General features: G+C 33.0%; 1 long non-coding RNA gene across 2 annotated transcripts; it reads left to right on the forward strand.

Moving 5' to 3' along the window:
• The first annotated feature begins 1,749 nt into the window (after window positions 1-1,749).
• Window positions 1,750-7,718, forward strand: LOC107856426. Of its 2 annotated transcripts, XR_007044972.1 has the most exons (7): window positions 1,750-2,281; window positions 2,361-2,445; window positions 3,693-3,742; window positions 3,926-4,214; window positions 4,424-4,494; window positions 5,636-5,800; window positions 7,378-7,718. It is a non-coding gene; the product is annotated as an uncharacterized LOC107856426 (long non-coding RNA). The 2 variants fall into 2 exon arrangements; XR_007044971.1 differs by lacking the exon at window positions 7,378-7,718 and having other exon boundaries at window positions 5,636-5,971.
• The last annotated feature ends 457 nt before the right edge of the window (window positions 7,719-8,175 follow it).

Here is an 8,175-nt window from a genome sequence, read left to right on the forward strand (position 1 = left end):
AGTCAATATTGTTGGCTATGATTGTGCATTTAATTTCCATATTTATTATTGTGTCATCCAGTAAGATACTGACTTGTTATCATAGATAATGTTAGTTCATAGATTGCCTTTATCATGTTGATAATATTCGAATGAGGTACTTTAAATGATATTTTTGATATCATGCATGACTATTTATAGTAGTAGTGCCCTACGATGGTTGCATCATGGAACACTGTTATATAGAGTTAGTTCTAAGTTCACTTATACTTGTAATGAATTTATTCATATATTCATGTTGTTTTTGTAGTGGACATATCATCCTTATATTATTAATACACGTTCATGATATTTCAACCGACTATTCAAAGAAATGATTATTTTTATAAAACCCTTGGCCAAAGGTTACTTGCTGACATAGATGATTGAGAAATTTCATAAGATAATATGGTAAAGTTGATTTGTGAATATTATTCAAGGATGTTATGAGATATTATGGTAACCTTTATCCGCAAACGTTAGCTGAAGAGGTGAATTGAGATATAGAATTTATATGGGCCGCTAACTACCTATGGGTCCTACTTTGAGAGCAACATTGCCTGATAGATGTATATAGAATTTTATGCAATAATTTTTCAAAATTTATCATTATCCTATCATCATCACAATATTGTAATTCATCATTTTCATTGCATTGAGATTTCTTAGTACGCTTTGGTATTGTGTTAAAATTTATTCTTGTATTATATTACCATGATAGAACTTTCTTTATGATATTGTGTCCGAGCATTTATTTAACCTTATTACATTGTCTTATATCATCTTATGTTTGTTTAGAGGTTAAGGTATTATGAGACAAGCAGTATGGTTGTGGTTTGATTAGCAAAATAGTTGTGCAATACTTATTTGTGAAATGTTATGCATTTTTATATATGCATTCTCCTAGTTTCATCCCATAATAATGATTGATTATAATTTGTTAAGCTTGATATGTGTTAATGAGTGTCTTTCATAAACAACATCCCTTAAATTGTTGATCATAAGAATGACTAGTGTTGACTCATATAGATTAAAGTACCAACCCTCTTGATGGTTAGTGTATTGACCATTATGATGGGTTACCGTGATTAGGATAAAGTGATATACATACTCGATTATAGATTATTGGAAAACCTTGCGTAGTTAGGGTGGTATCTCTCTATTGCTTTAGAGTAGGGTCATCTATCGATGATTGGTAGTATACATGGTTTGTACTCACCCTTGCTTTTCTTTCCCTTTTCTTATTTTTCACCGCTTGTATGAATCAAACTATGTTATAGATTAATTTCTTCTAGCATTGACGTTGTGGAGACTGAGGTAGTGTTGGCAGACTTTTATCTTACCTAGATCATGCCTACTTTTATCTTATTCTTTTTACTACATTTAAGATAGTTTAGACAATAACTATTACTCTTTATTTGTGCTACAGTCTCATATTAGTGTCAACCAGATTTGATATGTATGTTTAAGACTTATGTCTCATATATATATAGGTAGAGGGTGGGTAGTGGGGTTACTTCAATTCTTCTCACTACTAGAAATTACCTCTACTACAATGAACTTTTTGGCGATGGTTCCAAAAACATTGCTTTAGAGGGTCTATTACAATGGTTAGAATCGTTGCCTAAAAAAATTGTTGTAGTAGAACTCGTTAATGCTATAATCGTTGCTATTGATGGATAAGTGTTACAATAGGGTGTGCTATAGCAATGGTTGAATGAACTGTTGCCATAGAGTCACCTATGGCAACACTTTATTGAAAAAAAAGCTATTGCATTGGATTTATTTTCCCAATTTGAAGATTATTCCATTTGTTATACTTTTTATCAGAAGCATAGAGAAAGAAATTAAATCTAAACCCTTCTTCTTTCTATAATGGTGAAACACTAATTTTCTCTCTCTCTTATTTCCCTTCTCCACCACCTCTCTTTTTTGTCCATCGAGCACCACCAGTTTAAGGGTTTCGACATCGATGATATCAATGAAAAACCTCAATGAACCGCCAGTATGTGCAATTTCTAGCACTGCACCATTTTCTATGGTCCTATGACATTGCCTTTTCTCCTTTTCTACAGCTAAAACCCTAATTTCAACCTCGTATTAGAGGAGAAACACCTCCACAAGTGGCTTATTATACCAAATATCGTGTTTAATGACTACCTCATCTGTCCCACAGTAGAAGAAACCTAAGACACCGCCACAACCATGGCTCATTGTTGGCCTTGGTAGCCTTAGGAAATGATATGTTGGGACTCATCATAATGTGCGTTCTTTTTTTTTTCTTCTTCTATGTTTGATGTGATTTTTATAATCCGTAATGACTCAAATATTTGAATTGGCAGTTAGGTTTTGAGATGATAGATACTATAGCTAATGCTAAAAGAATATCCATAGGCAGTGTTTACTTCAAAGATCAATTTGGAAAAGGTACTTTCTTTTCCTGAGTTAGACAACAACAACAAGTGTTCAATATAGTCCCAAAAATGGGGTTTAGGAAGGATAGAGTGTGCTGGAGATTCATCTAACCGACCTCAACTTTGTTTGGAACTAAGGCCTGGGGATTCGTATAGACGATCCCTACTTGTTTGAGATTAAGGAGTAGTTGCTATTTGAGTATCCAGATCTCAACACTCATTTAGCCAAATACTCACATAGAAACTGTACATAGAATATAAATGCTCAACTATTTAAAGAGCGCATATTAAAGTAGACACTTTATATCTAGGATCCCTTGGATTTAAATTTTTTGTTATTTTTATTTATTACATATATTTAACTTAAAAAACACATTACAAGAAGATTTTCTTTTATTAGCTTCTTTTGTTGCTTTAGATCAGAATGTAAATCGAGTATCTTCCCTAAAAGTTAGAACTTTGGCATGAAAAGATTTAGTTGTCAATTTAAGTGGAATTGTTTAACCTTGTAGATTTCTTATATTCTCTATCTGCTATGATTATTTTCATCAAAATTTCATGTTGACTATTGGTAGTTTAGAATTCATGTCCTCTGCCTCTGTACTCTAGTCGTTTGTGCTTTTGATGTAGGGATTCACTTTCTTATCTCATCCTTAAGTGTTGGTGCATGTTATTGGAGTTCAATTATCGTCTTTCACTTCTTACTAATGCTTTTGTACTTCGTACAGTTATATTTTAACCCTGCTACTATAAAGATGTTGAGTAACTAGAAGGTATCTATTTGCTTATTGTTATTGTTAACACTTTCAGACTTTTCAATTCACTTGTTAAAGTACTAAAGTAATTCTAGTTCAAGGTTATATCTCCGTGATAAATCTGCAAGTAGCTGATTGCCATCTAGATCTTAAATGCTAGATTAATTACAAACTATGTTTGCTTTCTTTTGTTTGTGCCTCAGTGTTAGCTTTAATTGAATATCTACAGTTCAAATGTAGGTTTATTAGTAGGTGTTAAAATATCCACATATGTGCACTCAAGATCTAGTGGAAAATAAACAACTTTGAGCTTATTTCTCTTCAGCTAGTTGAGATGAGTAGTCCTTTTTTCCCTTTGTTATATCGGTGGTGCCCGGGCCATCTTGCGTTCACCTTGGTTGAGCTAGTTAGTTATTTAAATTCCAGTTCATATTCAAGGATGGTGTGATTACTCTTGTGATGCTTAATGTGAGGATTCATATATTTTGTGTCTTACTTGTACCAGATCATTCCTCTTCTACTGCTGGTTGATTGAACTTCTCAAAAATTATATTGGTAACTATTTTTTTTCCTTTTTAATTCTTTATAACATATAAGTTTTGGTAATTGCAATCTTATTAAAGATAATTATGAAACGTTAGTTTTCCAAAATTCAGGTTGGTTACGCTAACAGAGGTTTGATTATTAACTACAGTCAACTCTATTTAATTATTTGGTACTCCCTATGTACTTTTTTAGGATTGGAAATGAAAGACTTCTTGGAAGTTCCTTCAATCCTTCGAACCCACTGAAAAGCTTTATTGCTCCGTTGCCTGCACTACCTAGGTGTATGCTGGAGAATGTAAATCCGAGATTACGGACGTCGCGCTGCCCCCAGTGCAAGGAGAAGTATGACCTTGAGTTGGCAAAACTTATATCTGAGTTTGAGAATTCATCATATGAAGCTAAATTAGAATCTCCTCGACCTCAGTTGCCTCAGTGGTTAAAAAGTGCTAAGCTAATGAATGATGTAACTTCTTTGTCATAGGTACGGTTTTACTTGATTAATGGAACTGCGAATGACTTGAATTGCATACAAGCGAAAAAGTTTTTCTATTTTTTGATGTATTTGCAAATTAAGGATCAAGGTCTTTTATAGTAGAAGACTCAAGAACGACGAAAAAAGTGGAAAGATACATGCGTGCAACTTCAGACAACTTCACATAATATCTAAATGAATGTTCGTTTATATTTCAGGAAAGTTTGAGCTTGATAACTTATAGAGAGATTCCAATGAGATTACCAATGAATTGTGCAGGCTAAAAGAGGTAAATGTTCTATTTAGTTGTTGAATTAATCTGTTGTATTCATCTTGTCAAATATTTTGGTGTCTTGTAATTAAAGCTTATAAGTTCAGCACATCTATCAGCTCGACTTATGATTAGTATAGTTTATACCTAATTAAATCGTAAGTAGGATTTGAAATTTCAAATTGGAGTTGAATCTGAATCATGTTCTTTTTCTTCAATAAATCTTGGTGAGGATACAAGTCAAATAAATAACGGCAAAGTTGATGATTAAAAACTCGGATGAATTCTTTCAGCAGATAGGTCTAATTTCCTCTTCTATTTTCTGGGATATTGCCTGTCTGTTTGAAGTATGAGCTTTGAAGCTGCTTTAAAGAATGGGAGAGGCGTTGTTTACGTGGCCACTGCTTATTGGGTCTCAGCCTTTTGTTTTATGTAGACGGTTAGTAAGTTCAATAATTTTGGTATTTTTGCATATCCAAAAGAACTTTATACCTTTGAGATTCCTAAGAGCATTATCTGGAAGAATTTTTTAGTCCGAAATAACTTCTATAGCTGACTAATGCATTCTGTATCACTTTAAAATATTAGTTAGTCGAGGCTTTTACTATTGCTTAGTCATATTATCTGTTACTAGGCTAATCTCAAACTTGGCTTCACATACCCTGCTGTAATTTTTGGATTCAAAAGTAGCTCTTTCTTTGTATCGCTAAAGATTCCTTACCAAATTGTGGCTATCATTGGTGGTGTTGAGCTGTCACAAAAGAACTTTATACATTTGTTTTTTGAAATTTCTGGGAACACTATCTAAGAAAAAGATTTAGTTTCTAACTTCTATAGCTCAGGAATGGATTCGGGTTCCCAGTGTCTTTAAACATAGCTATTTACTTTTCACAACTAAAGCTTTCTTACCAAACTGTGGCTATAATTTCTGGCACACTGAATAATGCATTAGCAAAGAAGTATGATCTGGAGGGGTGGTTCCCTGCATCATCTACTTATAGAGAGCTTGTGTCCTACTCAAACTGCACAAACTATCAGTCGAGGAAATTAGAAATTTGGTTTGGACATAAGGTGCTTTGCAATTCAGCTTCATTTTCCATTGTTTTATATATTTTGGTTCATAAAAATCTGTACTACTCTAACATAATTGTTTCCTTAGGGTGAAGATAAAGTGAATCAGTACGTGCATTTATTCAACTCCATCCTTACACCGATAGAGAGGACTACGTGTTGGATACTTGAGAACTACCAGAAAGAGGATGGATTCGAGATTCCTAAAGTTCTATGGTCATACATGAGTGGGAAGACATTCATTCCTTTCCAGGTTTCTCCAGCATAAGAAGCTAACTTTTTAGCTTTGACATTATACCAATTACTTGTTGGGATTTAGTTCTAGTCATGTTAGTATGTTATTTTATGCCAGATATTTTTATTAACAATTTTTGGATAACAGATTGGTAGTTCTCCTTTCATGTTAATTGAACTTCTTGATCAAGCACTGTTGTAAAAACTAGTTAAGTATCTCCGATTATATTGGTTTAATCTTATGTTGGCTAAACAGGTTGGACAAAAAAAGGATCGTGAAATATCATTTTTGACAAGGTTCTACACAACCACCGAAGCAGAGAAAATGGGATTTGTGAATACTGTTGTTCCAATGAGTCTATCAACTGTCTCTACTTTCTTAACTATAAGAGCTACCGTTAGTGTAACAACCATAGAGAAACAAAAATAAAAGTAAAAATTAACATTCCAATTTCCTATAATTCCTAGTTTACAAGAATTCAAAGTCCTAAGAATCTAGTACCACAACATACTCATCAATTGGCTCAACATAGTATTGGCAACAAATCTAGATATAATGTCTTATTTTTTTTTTTTATAGTTGAATAAGTTGGGAGTCACAGACAATAAAGTGGTGTAGAGAGATCTTAAGAAATAGCCCTATGGCAATACAGGTGCTAAAATCAGCTCTCGATGTTTTAATCTTCTCTTGAGTAGTTGATTTGCTTTGTGATAGAGTTTGTTAGTGGATTTGAGTACAAAGTGATTCAACACAGACACATATGCTCATATATATATACATTGTGTGTTTGTGCATGCATGCGCTAGAGTTTTGTTGTAGGTAAGCTCATCACTTTTTCTATTTTTGTTTGCTATTGAAATGAGTAGCTTCGAAATAGAGTTGTAAGATTCGAGTACAAAGTAGTTTAAAAATGTAGAACCTACGAGTTACCTTGCATAGATACTGAGAAACAACTATTGAGAAGAGAGAAATAGCTTCCTAAATGGAATGCAGAGAAAGGTAATAATTTTTCATGTATGTGTTAGAAGCCAATAATTGCTCCATATTAAGTGGCTGGTGTTGTATACCATTCGGCAGGTTCCCAAATGGTATGCAGAGAAAGGTAGTAATTTTTCATTTATGTGGAACCTACGGGTTGCCTCTGCATGAAGTTCTATTTCAGATAATAAACTTTATATGTGAGAAAAATGACCATATTCTCCCATTATCAAATCTTGAGGGCGCCGATGCCCCATTTTCCTTCCAGATCACTATCTCAATGTAATTTCCCTCCTTTGGCTATGTTATCGACAATAGACATATTACAAGCCTTTGGTAGTTATTCTGATGAATTTGCAAGTTTGAAAGTGCATGCTAATATAGAGACAGTTTTTGCTACTATGACTGCTTGCTGCCTTTTTGGATATTAATTTATTATATAAGAACCATAATGCTACCTAACAAATTTCTATTACTTGTCGTCAATAATGAAAGTAATAATTTTTTCCATATTGTTCAAGTTAACAAAGTTGTAGGTGTTAATGTTTATTTTTGAATCCATACTTCTTTGCCATAATGAAGTATGACTTTTAGCTAATGATGTTGTGTTTCCACAGTTAAAGAGAGCTTCAAATGCCAATGGTGAACAAAATGGAGGTTCAGTAACATTTGCAAAAGATGACTTAAGTCATGAATCTTCAAAGGCCTTGTAGTGTAATACTCTGGCAAAGCTTCTTTGAAGCATCAGTTATTTAGGTTGACCACATCTGCTATTCAGAATATGTTAAAGGTGTAGGTAGGAAGTTTACTTCATTGTGCTTATGAGTAGTGCTCTTTGTTGTCTATAAGGAGTGTGTGGACTCCAAGTGTTGATTTGTATACAGATAGTATTATATTCATGTATACATATTGTGTTAACATTTATTATGTATGTAAATAAAAATTTACATTAATACAAGTGACTATTTTATATAAATAATTTCAATTTGATAACATGTAGCAAAAATCATTGCAATAGATCAATAAATTGTTGTAATAGGAAGTCAAAAAGCATTGTAACAGAATAACAAAAGCATCGCAATAGATCCCATTGCAATGGTTTAATGTCATTGCAATAAATATTATGGCAGCGGTTTAATGTTGTTGTAATAGAATCTATTGCAACAGTTCATAAGCATTATAATAGATAAAAGAAGGCATTCTAATAAGCAATGAAATAGTTGTAATAGGCAATCAAAAAGCATTGCAATATAATAACAAAAGCGTCACAATAGCTATTATTGCAATAGCATTTATTACGACGGTTCATAACTATTGCAGTAGATGAAAATAGACGCCTCAATAAGTCAAAAAATAACAATCGTAATAGGTCTACCTAAGGCGACAATTGTCAGAAACAGTCACCATAGCTCTAC

This window comes from Capsicum annuum, chromosome 9 (genome assembly GCF_002878395.1).
Source record: "Capsicum annuum cultivar UCD-10X-F1 chromosome 9, UCD10Xv1.1, whole genome shotgun sequence".
In the NCBI taxonomy this organism is placed as follows: domain Eukaryota; kingdom Viridiplantae; phylum Streptophyta; class Magnoliopsida; order Solanales; family Solanaceae; genus Capsicum; species Capsicum annuum.